We start from the raw sequence: 20,147 nt of genomic DNA on the forward strand, positions 1-20,147 counted from the left end.
CATTCTGCATGGAGCACTGGGTGTTATGAACAAACAATGAATCATGGAACAGTACACCAAAACAAATTATGTAATATATGGTGATTAACATAACAATAAAAAATTAAAAAAAATAAAACAAAATAAACAACCTCCTACATAAAAAAAAAAAGATGTTCAAAACTCAAAGAAAAATTAAAAAACAGATGTAGCCTCCAGAAAAACTAAGAAGCAGAGATCATCAGAAAGTTGTTTCTAGAGACAAGAAACGTTGGGACAGGAGACTTTGGCTTTCCTTTATAAGCTTTTCAGTATTTGTTTTGTTACAATGTGAATGTATGTCTTTGCTGGAAAATAAAACTGAGAACAACGAGAAATTTCAAAAAAAAAAAAAGATGAGTTTGCTCTGAGAAAGCCTCAAGCAGTCAGTTCATTTTTGCAAACATAGATTGTGCCTGCCATGTGCCAAGCCTTGTGTTTGATGCTAAGAACAGAAAGATAAATTACACAAAATACACAGCCCTCATCCTAAATTGTCACATGCTAAGGGCAACAAGAGCCATAAGAGCCATAGCATATGCTAACAGCCACAGCAATAAAAAAATGTAGTGTACTTTTCATATGTAAGTAACAGAAGTTAGCACAGGGCAATATATGGTCACACAGAGAATCTTTTATTCTGGTTAGGGAAGATGACATCTAAGTTGAGTCATAAAGTATAAGGGTGCCAGGTAAAGAAAAATTGTGTTGCCACAGGGAGACAGATGCCATTCATTTTGTTTTAATCATTAAAATCTTTTTAATCTTCTTTTCCCATAAAGAAAGAGCACAGTATTTCACAGTATATGCACTTAAAATTTTAATTCTCTGCTCTCTTACTTTTAAGCTTTCTTACTGTGTTGACACAAACCTTGCTTTGCTATTTATGTTCCCTCATTTGTAAAATGCAGTTGATGATGACATATAATGAGAATTTTGTGATGACAAAATGTAGAAAAAGGCTCACTAGTTATCATTTTTGGAAGATAAAGCAACAGAGATTGGATTTACACTCCCAGATGAAACAACCAAAAATGGAGTATCTAACTATATAATTATAACTACAACAAAGTATAACCCTACCTATATGTATAATGACATTGAATATAGACAACAAAGGGCAGTGGTATGGGAGAAATAGGAAATATAGGAGGTGGCTCTTCTGTTTGGCCCAATTTACTGCTGCTTGAAGAGGGTCTATAGGCAGATGCAAAGGGAAAACTCACTGGCTAGAGAGCTGAGAGTCTGGAGAGCCCACGGCAGCTAGAGTTGTCAAGAAAGAGAGACACAGAGGACATAGTTGCACATTGGAGGAAATACAGAGACCTACAGAGAGTCCCCCTTGAATGTTCATCAGACAACTGATCAGCATGTGCCCCTGAAAAAAAAAAAAAAAACTACCTGAAGCAAAGAAACCTCCAAAGGATGAGAAGTAATGGCATAATTACCATTTCTACCAGGAATGCCCAGTGATTTATAGGACAGTGGATAGAACAAACAGAATGGTCTTGCCTCAAGGATGGATATAATTAGTCATAGACTAAGCACTATTCCAATAGTGGCTAACAAAAGTATCAAAAACCTCTAAACATCTAAATCCTAAGTGGAAGGCATGAAGGATCAAACTGTTTCCTAGTAACTTAAGTACATACTAGGAAAAAAAAAATCTCAAGTATATTTGCAGAGACATAAAAAAAAAATCTATCCCCTAACCACATAAAAAAAAAAAAGTCTCCTATCCAAAGAAAAGTTACCAGGCATGCAAAGAACCAATAAAATATAAATTATAATGCAGAGAAAACAAATCAATGGAATCTGACCCACACTTGACACACCTGTTACAATTATCAGTCAAGTACATTAAATGTTATTATAACTGTTTTCCATAATTTCAAATATTTTCATAAAGTCAGAATGCTATAAAATAGACTAAACTCATTAGATAAAATCTACAAGGTTTGAGATGAAGTATGAACTAGCTGCTCTTGATGGCAGATTAGATGTTACAGAAGAAAGCTTAGTGAACTTGAACACATACCTAGGGAAAACAGAGAAAAAAATAATGAAAATTAAAGAAAAAAAAAAGGATATCTGGGTGGCTCAGTTGGTTAAGTGTCTGCCTTTGGCTCCGATCATGATCCCAAGATCCTGGGATCAGTCCTGCATTGGGCTTCTTCTCAGTAGAGAGCCTGCTTCTCACTCTCCTTCTGCCTGCTGCTCCCCCTGCTTGTGCTCTCTCTCTCTCTTTCCGACAAATAAATATTTTTAAAAAAGAATAAAGCTCAGTCAGTGGCACTAGTTTGAACAGGCTAATTTAGGTACAATTACTGTACTAAAGGAATCTAGGGCAGATGGGGTGAAGAAGAAGAAAAATGAACTGAAAAAAATTTACAGATTGGAAGAAAAATATAAACCTTAAGAAGTTCAATTAAACCTAAGCACAAGATAAATGAGAAGAAAATTACTGAAATAAATACTGAATAAGTAAAAAAAAAATAGATTACTGAGGTAAGTTATCAAAAGAAAATTTAAAACAACTGTTTAGAATTTTTGGATATAGAAATTCAGTTTAGAATTTTTCATCAAGTGAAGTTGTTTTTTTTTAAAGCAAGTTAAAATTAAGACTTTCTTTCAGGCATACAAAACTAAAGGAATTTATTACCAGCAGACCCCCACTATAAGTTAAATGAAGCACTTCAGGCAAGGAAAATATTAGTAGGAGATTATGGAATAATGTTATATCTCATTTGAGGTAAGACTGGTGGCTACCTGCTCTACTACAGATGAGCTACTTTATCTTTGTCTTTAGTTTTTATTTGATTCACTGTGATGTGTCATGATTGATTTATTTGTGTGTATCCTATCCATATTTGACTCAAGGTCTCAAATATGCAGATTTGTATGTTTTGCCAAATTTGGAAGATATTTCATTATTTTGTTGCAAACTCTTAATCCCACTCTGTTTCTTTTCTCTTTCTGGGAATCCACTAAAATAAATTTGAATTTTTGTTATGTTCCTCACAGGTTCCTGGGGTTCTATGTAATTTTGGCTTAGTCTGTTTTCTCTCAGTATTTCAGATATGGTTCAGTCTGTTTTCTCTCAGTATTTCAGATATTCTATTTGTTTGTCTTCAAACTTACTAATATTATGCTGTTTCCATTCAATTATTGAGCAAATTTCCATGTTTTTGTATTTTTCATTTCTATAGTTTTCATTTTTTTATAAATAACTTCTATTTTCTATTTCTGTCTACTTTTAGGAGAATTTATCATTTCTTCTTGAAGAATTTATGATGATTGCTTTAAAAATGTTGCCAGATAGGGGTACCTGGGTGGCTCAGTGGTTAAGCTTCTGCCTTCCGCTTGGGTCATGATTCCAGGGTCCTGGGATCGAGCCCCGCATTGGGGTCCCTGTTTGGCGGGAAGCCTGCTTCTCTCTCTCCCCCTCTCCCTGCTTGTGTTCCCTCTCTCACTGTCTCTCTCTCTGCCAAATAAATAAGTAAATAAAATCTTAAAAAAAAAAAGATATTGCCAGATAATGTCATCTGATTCATCTCATGTAAGGTTTATGTATAATTTTCTCATTCAATAACTTTATTATACTTCATTGGTTCATAGTATGCGTGGTGATTTTCAATTTTCCTTTTGTATACTAGATTAATATTTTGAGCTTTAGTTTTTGTTTTTCATTTTTTAAAAAACTTTATTTTTTCTTTTTTTTATTATGTTATGTTAATCACCATACATTACATCATTAGTTTTTGATGTAGTGTTCCATGATTCATTGTTCGCATATAATTTTTAAAGCAGTTTTAGATTTATAGTAAAATTGAGCAAATGTATAGAGGTTTCCCCTATAATCCCTGCCTTCACATTCGTAGATGTCCTCATTATCAACATACTAAGCCAGAGTAATTTATTTGTTACAACTAATGAACCTACACTGACACATCATTATCACCCAAGTCCATAATTTACATTAAGGTTTACAGTTGATGTTGTACATCCCATGGGATTGCACGAATTTACAATAAATTATATTTACCATTATAAAATCATACAAACTAATTTTACTTCTATAAAAATTTTCAGCACTCTGCCTGTTCATCTCTCTTTTCCTTAACTTCTGGCAACCCATGATTTTCTTTTTATTTATTTGTTTATTTATTTATTTATTTATTTATTGTTTTACTTTCTCCATAGTTTTGCCTTCCAAAGAATGTCTAAGATTTGGGTTTATACATTATGTATAAACCCTTTCCAGATTGACTTTTTTTTCACTTGATATATTTTCTTAATATATTTTTAAGTTTCCTGTATTTCTTTTCATGGCTTGGTAGCTTATTTCGTTTTAACACTGAGTAACATTCCATTGCCTATATATATACCATGGTTTATTTATCTATCACCTACTAAAGAGAAACTTGGTTGCTTCTGAATTGTGGCAATTATGAATCTGTTCAAAACATCTGTGTGCAGGCTTTTGTGTGGATATAAGTTTTCAACTCTTTGGGGTAAATACCAAGGGATAACATTGCTAAATCTGTGCAGTCATGGTAAGAGCATATTTAGTTTTGAAAGAAATTGTCAAATTGTCTTCCAAAGTTTCTGCATCATTTTCCATTTCCACAAGCAATGAATGAGAGTTTCTGTTGTTCTACATCCTCAACAGCATTTGGTATTGTCATGTCACTGCTCTGGATTTGGCCATTCTAATAGGCACCTGTTGGTAAACCAAAGTTATTTTGATTTACATCTTCTTAATGACATATAACATGGAGCATCTTTTTCTACACCATTTATCATCTGTATATTTTCTTTGCTAAGACATCTATTTAAATTTTTGGCCCATTTTTTTAAATTTAGTTGCTTGTGTTCATATTGTTGAGTTTTACGGATTCTTTGTATAACAGCTCTTTAGCAGGTATGTAGTTTGCAAAAATTTTTTCCCACTCTGTGACATGTCTTCTCATTCTTTGACATTATCTTTCACACAGCATAAATTTTTAGTTTTAATGAAGTCCAGCTTATCAATTCTTTATTTCATGGATTGTGCCTATGTTGTTGTATCTAAGAAGTCATTGGCAAGCCAACGTCATCCAGATTTTCTCCTATTTTATCTTCTAGGAGTTTTATATTTTTGCATTTTACATTCTGATATATGATACATTTTTAATTAATTTTTGTGAAAGATGTAAGATCTGGATGTGGATGTCCGATGGCTCCAGGACTCTGTCAAAGAGACATTCTTTGCTCCACTCTAGTGCCTTTACTCCTTTGTCAAAGATAAGTTAATGATGTATGGGGATCTATTTCTGTGCTCTATATTCTGTTTCATTGATTTGGTTGTCTATTTTGCCAATACCACACTGTCTTCATTGATGTATTTCTATATTAAGTCTTGGAGTCAGGTAGTGACAGTCCTCCAATTTTGTTCTCTAATATTGTGTTGGCTGTCCTGGGTCTTTGCTTCTCCATATAAACTTTAAAATTAGTTTGTCCTTATACAGAGTGTAACTTGGTTTGATTTTTATTGGGATTGCAATGACTCTATAGATCAATTTAGGAAGAACTGACATCTTTACAATAGTGTCTTCCTATCCATGAACATGGAGTATCTGTCCATGAACATGGAATATCTCTCCATTTACTTAATCATTTTTGATATCTTTCAGCAGAGTTTTGTAGTTTTTCTCATATAGATCTTGTAAATAATTTGGTAGATTTATATCTAAGTGTTTCACTTTTGTGGTACTCAAAAAGTCAATACTATTTATATAATTTCATATCTTACTTGTTCATTGCTTATATATAGGAAAAATTGACTTTTGCATATTAACCTTGAATCCTGCAACCTTGCTATAATTTCTTACTAGACCCAGTAATTCTTTCATTAATTCTTTCATATTTTCTACATTGATGACCATATCATTTGTAAATGCAACTTTATTTCTTCATTTCCCGTCTGCATGCTTTTTATTTTATTTCTTATTTGTTTTATTGTAGTACCTAGAAATTCCAATACAATGTTGAAAATGAAGAGTGAGAGTGACATTTTGGTCTTATATCTGATCTTAGTGGAAAATTTTTGAGTTTCCCAACATTATGTAATATGGTTTTCTTATATTTTGTAGATAATCATTTTTTAATATTTTATTTATTTATTTGACAAAGAGAAAGACACAGTAAGAGAGGGAACACTAACAGCGGGAGTGGGAGAGGGAGAAGCAGGCTTCCTGTGGAGCAGGGAGCCTGATGCGAGGCTTGATCCCAAGACCCTGGGATCATAATCTGAGCCGAAGGCAGATGCTTATTGAATGAGCCACCCAGGCGCCCCTAGATTATCATTTATTTTTAATATTTACTTATTCGGGAGAGAGAGAGCAAGAGGGCACAAGCAGGGGGGAGGGGCAGAGGGAAAGGGAGAAACAGACTCCCCGCTGAGCAGGGAGCCCAAATCTGGACTCTATCCAAGGATCCTAGGATCATGACCTGAGCCAAAGGCAGATGCTTAACTAACTGAGAAACCCAGGCACCCCAAATTTTGTAGGTAGTCTTTATCAAGGTGAGAAACTTCTCTATTTTTAGTTTACTAAAAGTGTTTTTTTTTTTATCACAATGGGTTTTGAATTTTGTCAAATGCTTTTGTTTTTATTGACTGGCATAATCATGTGATTTTTCTTTTTTAGACTGTTGATGTCATGAATTACATTGATTTCTGAATGTTTGAGCTAGCCTTACATATCTGAGATAAATCCAACATGGTCATACTGTATAATCCTTTTTGTACATTGTTGGATTTTAGTTGAAAATATTTTGTTGAGAATTTGTACATCATTGTTCAAAAGAGAATTTGGTCTCTAGTGTCTTGGAATATCTTTGTCTAGTTTTGGTGTTAAAGTATTTCTGGCCTGAGTTAGGAAGTATTTCCTCTGCTTCTGTTCTCTGAAAGGAATTGTAGAGATTGGGTACAATGTATTGCTTTTGTGTATGGTTGAATTCAACAGTGAACCCATTTTGGCAAACGTAATAAGCGTGCTTCATTTTTGGAGGTTATTTATTATTGTCTCCATTTCTTTCTTTATTTTTATTTTTTTTATTTTAATATTTTATTTATTTATTTGAGAGAGAGACAGCAAGAGCGAGAGAGGGAACACAAGCAGGGGGAGTGGGAGAGGGAGAAGCAGGCTTCCGGCCAAACAGGGAGCCCGATGCGGGGCTCGATCCCAGGACTCCAGGATCACAACCTGAGCTGAAGGCAGGCGCTTAACGACTGAGCCACCCAGGCATCCCTCTATTTCTTTAATAGATATAACTTCATTCATATTGTCTACCCTTCTTATGTGAGTTCTGGCAGATTTTGTTTTTAAAGGAATTGGTCCATTTCATTTAGTTTACCAAATTTGTGGACATAGATTTGTTCATAATATCCCTTGATTATTTGTTTATAGGATCTGTGGTGATATTCTCTCCTTAATTTTTTTTTAATTTTTTTGAGATATAATTGACAAACAACATTATTAGTTTTAGGTGTACAACGAAATGATTCAATACTTGTATGTATTATAAAATGTTTATCATAGTAAATCTAGTTAGCTTTTATTTCTGACATTAGAAATTTGTGTGTCTCTCTCTTTTTCTTTGCTTTGCTAAAGACTTATCAGTTTTATTAAGCTTTTTATAGAATCAGCATTTTGTTTTTATTTTTTCTATTGGTTCCTTGTTTTATTTTTATTTTTTTGCTCTTATGTGTATTGTTTCACCTTTTTTAATTTTTTTTTAAGTTTCCTTAGGTGGAAGCTTTGATGATTGTTTTTAGGTCTCTCTTCATTTCTATTATATGCATTCAGCACTCTAAGTGCTACTTTCTCTGCACCCCACACATTTTGATAAGTTGGGCTTTCATTTGCATTTAGTCCAAAATATTTAAAAATTTTTCTTGAGATATCTTCTTTGACCCATTTGTTATTTAGAATTTTATTGTTTATTCTCCATGTATTATATGGAATGTTCTGGTTGTCTTTTTGATATTGATTTCTAGTGCAATTTCACTGTGGTCTGATAGCAGACATTGCCTGACTTCTATTCTTCAAATTTGTTAATGTATACTTTTATCACACAATGTGTTGTAGCCTGGTAAATGTTCCATGTGAGCTTGAAAAGAATGTGCATTGCTATTGTTGATTAAATAGTCTACAGATGTCAGTTATATCCAGTTGATGGATGGTATTGTTGAACTGAACTGTTTCCTTACTAATTTTCTGCCTACTGGATCCATCCATTTCTGATAGAAGTTGAGAATTGACATCTCCAAGTATAACATAGTGAATTCATCTATTTCTTCTTGCAGTTCTACTAGTTTTTGCCTAACATAGTTTGATGCTCTGTTGTTAGGAGGATTTTTTTGACTTTTTTTTTTTTTTTTGAGGATTGACACCTTTATTAGTACCTAATGTATTTTTTTAATCCCTGATAACTTTTCTTGCTTTAATTCAGCTCCTCTGAAATTAATTTAGCTAATCCTGCTTTCTTTCAATTAGTGTTAGCATGATATAATTTAATTTAACCAATTACTTTGAATCAATATATGTCTTTATATGTAAAGTGAGTTTCTTGTAAACAACATATAGCTGGTTGTTGTTTTTAAATCTACTCTGACAGTCTCTGTCTTTTAACTTGTGCATTTAAAACATGGACATTCAAGGTGACACTGATATAGTTGGATTGACATATATATTATTTGTTACTGCTTTTTAATTCTTTCTCTTGTTCTTTGTATCAATTATGTCTTCCACATTTCTCCCATTTTTTGGCTTTAACTGAACATGTTATATGATTTTATTTTCTCTCTTTCTTAGTATATGAATTGTACTTTTCCCACCCTCTTTTCAGTGGTTGCCTTAGGGTCTGCAACATACATTTAAAGCTAATCCAGGACCCCTCAAATAACACTGTACTTCTAGGTAGTATGTGTATCATGTAATAACAAACTAATCCCCTCCCTCCCATACCTGGTATCATTGCTGTAATATATTTTATTTATATGTAATCATACTTACTGTATAATAATTACATATAATACCTATATATGCACAATATATATCATATATCTGATTATATATACTTATATATATCAGATTCAATTGTTGGTATTATTATTTTGAACAAACTCTCATCCAGTAGATAAATTAAGGATAAGAAAAATAAAAGTTGTTATTTTACTTATATTTATTTCTTCTTTGGTGCTCTTTCTTACTTTATGTAGATTTTAGTTTCTAACCTATATTATTCTTTTTTCTCTTCGAAGCACTTTTAACATTTCTTGCATGGCAGATATACTAGCAACAAATTCCTTCAAGTTTTCATTGTCTAAGAAAGATTTTATTTTCTTTTACTTTTGAAGGATAATGCCAGAGGTTACAGAATTCTGGATTGGTGTGGGCATGTTTTCCTCTCAATACTTTAAATATTCTTTCCATTCTCTTCTTGATTGGATGGTTTCTTAGGAGAAGTTGCATTTAATGTTTATCTCTTTTCTTCTATATGTGAGGTGTTTCCTCACCTCGGCTTCTGTCAGGATTTTTTTTTTTTAGATTTTTAATTTTCTGTAAATCAAAGATGATATGCTTAGGTGTGGTTTTTTATCCTTCCTGGTATACTCTTAGCTTCTTTTACCTTTGGGTTGGTGTCTGACATTAATTTAGGGGAAATTCTCAGTATATATTATTCCAAATAGTTTTTCTGTTTCTATATCTTTTTCTTCACCTTCTAATATTCTCAATTCACATATATTACATATTTTGTAGTTGAAACGCAGTACTTGGATATCCTGCTTTGTTTTCCATCTTTGTTCTCTTTGTTTTTTGTTTTTGAGGATTGTATTGACCTCTAGCTCACGTATTCTTTCTGTAGCCATGCCTAGTGTGCTAAAGAACCCATCAAAGGCATTCTTCATTTCTGTTACAGAGTTGTTGTTGTTTAATTTCTATTATATCTTTGTGATTCTTTCTTAAGATTTTCACCTCTCTGTTTACACTGTCCATATGTCCTTGCATGGTCTCTATATTGTCTACTAGAGTCCTGAACAAATTAATCATAGTTGTTTTAAATTTTTAATCTGATAATTCCATCATTCCTGCAATTATGGTTCTGATGCTTGCTCTGTTGTTTTCAGATTTTTGTTTTTGTTTTTGTTCTGTTTTGTTTTGATTTTATCTTTTGTTATGGCTTCCAATTTTCTTCTTGTTAGAGGTGTAAAAAGGTCGCCTATAAATAGACTTTTTAGTAAAGTGCTGGTAAAGTGTAGGGGGAGGGAAAGTCTTTTATAATCTTATGCTCCCCTCAGCCATTTAATGAGCTTATGCCTCTGGACTGAATTTCACAGGACTCTATTAGGGACTTTTTTTTTCTTCCCTTTTTGGTGGGGCAGGATGGGTAGAATGGGGTATAGTTAGGCATTTCCCTTCTCCCAGGTAGAAGGCTAGAATCTGCTAGATTTGGATGTTTCCCTTCCTCCAGGTCAGTTAGGCTCTGATACTATCTCAGCAGGTTTGGGTCTGGTTAACTAGTTTCCCCTGAGGACAAGCCATATTATGAAGAACAGAATACTCTGACATATTTCAGGATAGTTTCATTTGTTTTCCCTTCCCCTAGGGTAAACACATGACAGTTTTCTCTTTAATAGTTATTGATGGAATCTAGTCAAGTTTCTGGAGGTAAATCTCACAATATTGTTCCTTCCCATACTGGAGTTTTCAACTCTTAGAATGTTTCACACTGAACTTCCAGCAATAAGTCAGTTTTCTTACCCCAGAACTAGTTCCTGAGGTGGATTTCTGCTCATAAGTTTCTGTTCTAGTAAGCCATGACTTCTTTTATTTACCCTGTCTGTTTCTTGGGGGTAGTGGTGTACCCTATGTCCTCTCCTTTCTTATGGATCCCTAAAGAGTTGTTAATATTTCAGTCTGTTTACTTTTTGCTAGTTGTTAGGACATATTAACAATTTCTAAGATACTTACATGCAGAATTAGGAACTGAAAGTCCTCCTCAGCTTTGTTTATCTTGTAATTTCCTTTCCACTGCATCTTTCTATGGAGCAGAAATCAAAATGAAAGAATGCAGGGCCACCTGGGTGGCTCAGTCTGTTAAGTGTCCAACTCTTGATTTCAGCTCATGTCATGATAACAGGGCCCTAAGATGGAGCCCTGTGTCAGGTTCTTTGTTGCGTTTGGAGTCTGCTTAAGATTCTCTCTCTCCCTCCCCACCGCCCCCCTGTTCAAGCACTCACATACTCTCTCTCTCTAAAAAAAAAAAAACAGAAAAAAAGGAAAGAAAGAAGACGAAAGGGAAGGATGCATGTATGTCTAACATATGTCAAATTCTCTCTCTAAATGCATATCTATATCATCTACATCTAGATATGAAATCTCATTTCTATCTCATCACCCTGTCCAGGGTCTTGAAACTTTAATGTTTCAATTCTAAAACCGATGAAATCTTGCCCAAACTGTCCTTGCTTATAAAATGAAAAGTATTAATTGGGGCACCTGGGTGGCTCAGTCGTTAAATATCTGCCTTCGGATCAGGTCATGATCTCAGGGTCCTGGGAACGAACGTCGCATCGAGCCTTGCATTGGGGTCCCTGCTCGGTGGGAAGCCTGCTTCTCCCTCTCTCACTCCTCCCTGCTTGTGTTCCCTCTCTCACTGTGTCTCTCTCTGTCAAATAAATATTTTTTTTAAAAAAAATATTGATTGATAGTTCCCAGGATTAGTTAATTGCTAAAATTGCCTGTATAATATTTTAGGATACTTTCTTGGCAATCTTGTTTAATCAGAAAATCTAGAAGATGGAGTCTTGAATTTTATTCTTTCAAAATTTCTTCTGCGTGCATCTGAAAATCATTCAGATTTATATTAGTGAGAACTGAAGATTTCTCTGGTTCTATATATATATAATTCAATGGTTTTATGAAATATTTATTGTTGAGCAATCTCTGGGGGCAAAAATGGAGATTAAATTCCAGGGCAGAAAAGAAAAAAAAAAAAAAGGAAAACTTGAAGGCCATTGCAGATCATGTAAAACTATCATAAGAAAGAAGCAATTGGAGTTAGCTAAATTGAGCTCTTTAGCATTGTGCCAAGCAAGATAAGGTGGCCAGGACCTCATTCCACATCTCACAGCTGTTCCCTTACGCTTACTGTTCAACGACCTTTTTTATTGCTGTCCACATCCAGCCATTGGCAAAATGAAGTGATCTGTTTCATTTTCTACATTGCCTACTCTTTTAATTCTGTACACCCTCCCACCCTCCACGATGTAGATAGATTCTCTTTTCACTTTCTTTCAGAAATTTACAAAATATCTTCCATAAAGGATCTGAAAAAGCTTTCAGTAAATGTAAAATTGTGTAGAAAAAAATAATAGTAAACACACAGTACACAAATATCAACAAATATTATAAGCAAAAATCTAAGTAAAATGTCTTCTTAACTTCTAGGTGGAGAATAGTTTTTTTAAAGTAAAATATAAAAAGTGCTAGCCATCAAAAATTGTTGATAAATTTGAATATCCCAAAAATATACGATTTCCATTTATTCTAAGATGCAAGTGGAAAGATAAGCTACAAATCTCCAGAAGACATTTACACTCCAGACAACCAATAGATGCTTAAAATTAAGGATATATAAGGCACTCCAAAAATCAATACGTTAAGAGCAAATAACCCAGGAGAAAATTAACATTTTACAGAAAAGAAAATATAATTTCCAGTACTTTTATAGTAAGATATTCAACCTCAACAATAAGTTGGGGAAAAATAAGAACATGGTAAATTGTTATTTTGCTAACCATACAATTGGAATAAAGTAAGAGGTGGTTGAAATCCCAAATACTGTTAAGGAAATGAATTATATTAGATCCTTTAATAATGGTTATTAGCATTCTCATTTGGGAAATTTGGCTTTGTTTTATGAAGTCAAATATCCAATATTCTAAGACATGGTAGTACTAGCCATAATTATATAGCCAAGACTTGTCAATCTTTACAAGTGTATGCAAGAATGTTTATAACAGCAAAAACTGGACACAACTGGAATGTCCATGGTCAAGAGAACAGATGAACTTTCTGTGGTATATTCACAGAGTAGCTTATATTACAGCTATAAAACTGAATAAAATGCAGTGAAAGTAAACTGAAAATATATATAGTATGTATGTATAATAATAATTCCAAGTGAGAAAATGAGTATCAAAAAACTATGTATAATATAATGCCTTTTTAAAAGAAGAAGTTTGGACCACCTGGGTGGCTCAGTCAGTTAAACGTCTGCCTTCAGCTCAGGTCATGTTCTCAGGGTCCTGGGATGAAGCCTCGCATTGGGCTCTCTGCTCATCGCGGAGCCTGCTTCTCCCTCTCCCTCTGCCTGCCACCCCCCCTGCTTGTGCCCTGTCTCTTTCTAATAAATAAAATCTTTAAAAAAAATAAATAAAAAATAAATAAAAGATGAAGTCTGAAAACAAACCACACTAAACCATGTATTTTTTTCATCCTCTGGGGACAAAGAAACAAAAGATAATTTATTCTATCCCACACAAATGCATCCCATATACAATAGTGGAGCTGGACCTGTATATCCATAATAAAAGCCCACATTTGATACAGAGGGAAACAGGAGGCACATAGCTCTTACTGGTCCATGAAAATGATGAAATCCTCCCAAGCAAGTGTTATTGGGAGAGCTCTCTGACCTGACAGTAAAGAAGGTCTTTGATTTGACCTCAGTTCTTTCCTCTGGAATATTTGTTCTCTCTTTATTATTCTTCATGGCTTCTTAGCACCACACATTTTGAGAATTTTCCTCATCTGTTTACACACATGGCCACATCTGAAGTGGATGTTGAAGAATAGGCCTTCACTGTGGGCTTACAGCTTTTGCTTCCTTTCTTCATGTCTGTGCAAGGGTTTCTTGCTATTATTTTTATTTGTATTAAGCTCTGGTTTATGGATTTCTTGGGAATGAAATGTCTACTTAATAATGATCTACTAATTTATTCCTTCAGTCAGACCATGGGCCATTAGTTTTACTTTATAATTCTCTATCATCTCACTCTCTATCCTCTATCTATCATATGTTTATATACATATTTTTTCCCATTCCTGGTCTCTGTATCCCAATTTAACAAAGTGCCTGGAGTCCATCTGGCTTGAGTGATAATATCAAAATGGTCTTTGCCACATGGCTAGGTCTTTCAAGGGGAGTTTGTTGCTCAAAAGCTTTTTAATTTTTTTTTTCCATTTTATATCTAGAACGAGTTGGCTTTTCCAACTAGTTGTTGCACTGCATTTAATGACTTTCTCTATTCATTTTCATTTCTGCTTTTGAACCACCCAATTTTTTAAAGCTCATCCCTTATTTCTAATATCTTACTAAATGCAACAAATTAAAACCAAATATCCAACTAAAAGTCTGTTTTCTAAATTCTTCTGTGAGAGCCATAGACTCAGTAGACCCTTGCTTTCTCAGGTATTGATGACAGAAGCTACTAAGTTTTCTGCAACTCCATGACATGGGACTCCATCCTTCCAGCCTCTGATACTGATTTTCTTGCCACTCGATCATGGGGTTACATAGTTGAGGCTTTTTTAAAAATGATAGAACCCCACATAAGTTGCTGATTCATATATTAATTAATTAAGCTAGCTGCTATAACATATAAACCTTAACTATCTGTGGTTTAGCAAATTAACAGTTTTTGCTTACTAAAATAAAACCTAAAATGAGTGTTCCTAATAAACATATGGCTGAACCTCAGGTTGTGATTCAGGGAACTATCCTTCTGGCAACTTATGACTTCACTCTATTCAACATGTAGCTTCCACATTTACAGGACAAGGGGAACAAGAAGTAAGGGTTGCATGTGGAAATTCTTTTGGTCCAGTTATAGAAGTGCCACAATTAATTCAGCTCATATTCAATAGCATAACCCAAACATGTAGCCACACCAATTGAAGGGGAAGCTGGGAAAAAGTTGTGTGTCCAGGTCATAAAGGAAATATGTTTAATGAACACCCAGCTAGTATTTGACACACATTTTCATTGTAAATTTATTTTTGTTATTCTCCCCCATTGGATAATGAATTCTTTGAAACAGATCCTTATCTTTTTCATCTTTTTATCTTCACAACTATCATTCTATTGGGACATGAAAAGTGTTAAATGAATGTTACATCAATGGCCTTCATTCTTTGTAAACATGATCACAATAACGATAGAAACCACAATTGTAGTAATGACTTTAAAATGCAAGTTCGTGATACACTTCTACAGACTAAGATTTTTGTCATTGATATACTCTGTCTGATCTTTCTGATGAACACAGTGAAACAATTACATGAAAAACACACATAAATGGTAGTTTTCACTTTTCTATTGTTGTTGTTATAAAATAAGCACAGGGACACCTGGGTGGCTCAGTTGTTTAAGCATCTGATCCTGGTTTAGACTGAGGTTATGACCTCAGGGTTGTGGGATGGAGTCCCTCACAGACTCTGCACTGGGTGTGGAGTCTGCTTAGGATTCACTCTTCCTCTCCCTCTGCCCCACCTAAAAATTAATAAAATAAAATAAACCTAAATACAGAAAAGCAGAGAAATTGTTTACTTAATAAGTGAGCTAAAGCAAATGCCCTTGTAACTTCCACCCAGATCAAGAAATAGAAATTTGACAGCCACCTCCTTAACCCTTCCATGTGTCCCAACAAGGTTATCAACTCAAAATATGAAATAACCACTATCTGATTTCTATAGTAATAACTTCCTTGTGTTTCTTTAGTTTTAGTACTCATCTCTATGCCCTTAGACACAATAGTTTAGTCTTGCCCATTTTTACCTAGTGAGTATGTTTGTGTTTAATTCATGAATTATCTTTTCATCTTTTTATTTTCCTCGTTGTTTATTTATTGAAGAACTGGTTATTTAAACTGTAGAGTTTCTCACCATCTAGATATTGCTAATTGCATATTTATGGTGTGGTTCAGCTGTTTCTTTGTCCTTCGTATTTCCTGCATAGTTGTATTAAGATGCATTAGCTGTTTCAGGTTCAATCCCACTAAGGATACTATAGGAGGTATGTCATCTTACCAGAAAGGACAAGGTCTAATTGTCTCCTTTTTTTGTAAGATTAACAACTGGTGATTTTCAAGGTCCATTACTTCATTAAAGATTACAAACTGGGTATTTTCTTATTCTATCATTGCTTCCCATTTATTATTAGAAATGCTTTTATAAGGAGACACTCTTCCTTGTTTAGTTTTTCTTCAGTACAGTTCATTAAAAAAAAAGTCAGGATATGTGCTTGACTAGTTTTCAAGATGGTTAATTGGATCTCCATCAGCCTCTGAAAGTGAGTAATTTTTTTTTAGATATTATTATGAACTCATGAATTTAAACATATTTAAAGAGCTTAATTTCATTGAAATTATTATATTATTTGAAACTCAAATTGTCCCATTAACTTGGGTACATTTCATATAACACTAGTAGTTTTTGATAGCTTTCTATTTGCCATGACACAAGATAGTCTAGGTCTAGGCTCAAATTGTATGTAATTTCCCTTAGACATTCATCTAGGCTAAACTTCTTCAGGTCCTGCTTTCTTTTACTAAAATTAATATTTCTTGGCACTAGGAATGCTTATTGCTATTAAAGTGTTCATTTTTTTTTAAAGATTTTATTTATTTATTTGAGAGAGCGAGAATGAGAGAGAGAGAGCACATGAGAGGGGGGAGGGCCAGAGGGAGAAGCAGACTCCCTGATGAGCAGGGAGCCTGATGCGGGACTCGATCCCGGGACTCCAGGATCATGACCTGAGCCGAAGGCAGTCGCTTAACCAACTGAGCCACCCAGGCGCCCTTAAAGTGTTCATTTTATGATGAGTTTTCAATGATCAGAGCTATAACACCGTCACACATTTTAAGATAAAATATCTCATACCAATACCTCTCATGCAAATATAAAGTCAACAAAATTTTCACTTCACTTCTATATTACATGTATTTTCTCTATTTTATATTGAGAATCCTTTTCTCAAGAATGTGGAATATGATGGAATAATTACTCATTTGTTTTATCCAAGAATACAAACTTGACAGCTTTAAGAAAAGATTAATATTATCACTACAGATATTTACTGAATATAGACTTTTTTAAATATTATCTTTCTAGTCCAACTCTTTTTTAATATATCTTCACTAAATTTACATTATCTTATCATATAGCAATGCATGTGATCCTCTTTTCCTTATAACCTAACTTAGCCTTAGTTTTATATAGGTAATTATATAATTAATGCTATTAATCCTTTTATCACTTTCAACTGTTTTTGACTTTTAATTTTTATTATTTTTCATCTACTTATCTTAAAGCATTATCTGCTCTATTTGCCCATTCTAATGTTCTGTTCAATGTTTTCTTATGAGAAACAACTTTTATTTCCAATTTTTTTTCCTGAGTGATGTCACTATTTCTGAGATTTTCTAACTTTTACTTTATTGTTCTTTATGTCCTATATCAATTTCTTATTACCTTTTAGCTTATTTTGAATAGTATATCATAGTTTTCATCTATTTTATTGACATGTCCTTCTGACTCATTTCATTGTAGCAGAAATGTTATTCTGCTCTCTTACTGTCCTTTTTCATAAAGTAAATTATAAATGAATTCATCTCAATTGTGTTCTTCATTTTTTATGAGAAATTAGTTTTCCTGAACTGTTAGAATAAAACTTGATTCAGGTAGCTTTTATAAATGTATAGAGATTTTTCTTTTATTATTTTCATGTAGTACTGAAAAGTATGGTGGCTTGTTTTCTGAGACTTCCTGGCTTTTAATCCTGTAATTTTATCTAAATTTTCACTTCCATTCTTTCTTGTGCATTGCTCCATTTCTATTTCATTCCAAGTAGTTTCTCTTCAGTTAGGAACCTTTTTTAAGGGAATGCTTGATCGACAGTTACAAGGAACTAGACTCTTCTGGCCCTTTCAAATGTTACTAGGCATCGTTTGCCTTCACTCCTAGTGGGCATGTGTATGTCCTTCCTGCTTCAGGTGATATTTTCAGATTGTTTGCCTTGCTTTTCAAGGACAATCTATTGGCTCCTTTTGTGTTTCTCTTCTCAGGTCGATCATATACCTGCTTGCTTCCCTCTGCTTTCTCCTCAGAGATGTTAATTCAATTCATGTAGTCATTGTAGACATTGGTAGTTTACCTCCACCTGCATACCTATTATTCTTGTGGAAATACCTTTTTACTTATTTTGTTGTAAATGTTGGTCATGTCTATTGGTTTAGGTATTTCTTATTTTGTTTGTTTATGTTGGGGATTTGGAAAAATTCAAAACCTAGGCCTTAATGCCATTATCTTTCCAGAATTTGTATTAATATATACTTCACACTGAATATGTTTCTGTTTCTTCCAATATTTCTATCAATATTATGTTTTATGATATATATACAAAATATAAAATTTGGTGTATATATTATATATATTATTGCAGCTAAAATAAATAAATAATATACATATTTTCTTAATTATATATAATATATATTATGTTATATGTTATATACTAATTCTATATATTATATATTTTAGGTTTATTCCTGGTAGCTGCATTAAATTGTTTTATTTTATTGCTCTAATATATATACATATTTTTGTCTGTTTATTCTCTTTGTATTTTGGAAATTGAAATTGAGTATCCTCTTTTTCCTCTTTCTTCTTACTATATTCCAACACATTGTTTCATCAAATACTCACTTTTTTTTAAAGATTTTATTTATTAATTAATTAATTTATTTACAAGGGAGCAAGTGAGAGAGAGAGCGCAGGACTTGTGGGGAGGCACAGTGAGAGAGGGAGAAGCAGACTCTAAGCTGAGCCAGGAGCCCAATGTAGGGCTCAATCCCAGAACCCTGGGATCATCATCTGAGCTGAAGGCATATGCTTAACTACTCAGCCACTCAGGCACCCCCAAATTTTCACATTTTAAAGAGAAATTTTCTTGGCATTTTGGAAAGAAACAATAAAATCTCAAAACTTATTCAATGAGCCAGATTGCTTTTTATAATAGATATGATGTGTTCTTTCCACCTCCCCTACTTTTTTGGGGGGAAAATACATAAATTTTATTGAGGCACACAATGGCCAAGTTAGAAGGATTATTAGAATGTATGAATTCCTGGGAGGAGTAAGATGGCAGAGGAGTAAGAGACCTAAATTTCTTCTGGTCCCAGGAATTCAACTAGATAGGTATCAAACCATTCTGAACACCTACACACTCAACAGGAGATGGAAGAAAAGGATAGCAGCAACTCCTTGAACAGAAAAGCAACCACTTTCTGGAAGCAGGAAGCCAACATGCAGCAGATCCGGGGCAACACCCCTTCCTCCCCCATGGAGAGCGGTGGGGGAGTGCACCTCAGGAATCTGCTGGGTTTGGAGACTCCAAATGGGGTCGTATGCCAGAGATAGAAAAGCTCAGTGACAGGCCGGTGAGCATGGAATGCAGCCCAGAGACCAGGGAGACAGGAGTGATTGACAGCTTTTCTCTGGGGGCTCACTGAGGAGTGGTGTCCCGAGTTCTCAGCTCCTCTGGGGCAGAGATTAGGAGCAGCCATTTTCTTTCTCGTCCTCCAAAACTGTACAGAAACTTTTCAAGGAACAAAAGCTCTGGAAAGCAAACCGGAGCAGATTACCTAGCCTGGCCCCTGGCAAGGGCAGTGCAATTCTGCCTCAGGCAAAGATATTTGAGAAAAACTGCAACAGATCCCTCCCTCAGAAGATCAGCAAGAACAGCCAGCCAAGCCCAAGTTAATTCAATCAATGAGAACGGCAGAATTCCAACACTAGGGGAAAACAGCACATAGAATTCATGGCTTTTTTTCCCACGATTCTATAGCTTTTCAAAGTTAATTTTTTTAAATTTTCTTGTTATCTTTTTTTAATCTTTCTTTTTCCCTTTTTCAATCAATATCATATCTTATCAATCCCTTTTTAAAAATCTTTTTTTTATTTTTCATTACTAGAGTCATATTCTCTCTCTTCATTGTAGTTAATCTAATTTTCTGTATATAT

At 34.0% G+C, this 20,147-nt stretch overlaps 1 long non-coding RNA gene across 1 annotated transcript in view; it reads left to right on the forward strand.

The window, feature by feature from the left end:
* The first annotated feature begins 2,671 nt into the window (after positions 1-2,671).
* LOC141374897 (uncharacterized) overlaps positions 2,672-20,147 on the forward strand; it is a 40,992-nt gene continuing 23,516 nt past the window's right edge. Inside the window, exon 1 of the long non-coding RNA XR_012382086.1 lies at positions 2,672-2,770. This is a non-coding gene — a long non-coding RNA (uncharacterized lncRNA). The remainder of the gene's footprint in view (positions 2,771-20,147) is intronic.

This window comes from Callorhinus ursinus, unplaced genomic scaffold (assembly GCF_003265705.2).
Source record: "Callorhinus ursinus isolate GAN/ISIS: 27379988/994484 unplaced genomic scaffold, GSC_fseal_2.0 scaffold2, whole genome shotgun sequence".
NCBI classification, from domain to species: domain Eukaryota; kingdom Metazoa; phylum Chordata; class Mammalia; order Carnivora; family Otariidae; genus Callorhinus; species Callorhinus ursinus.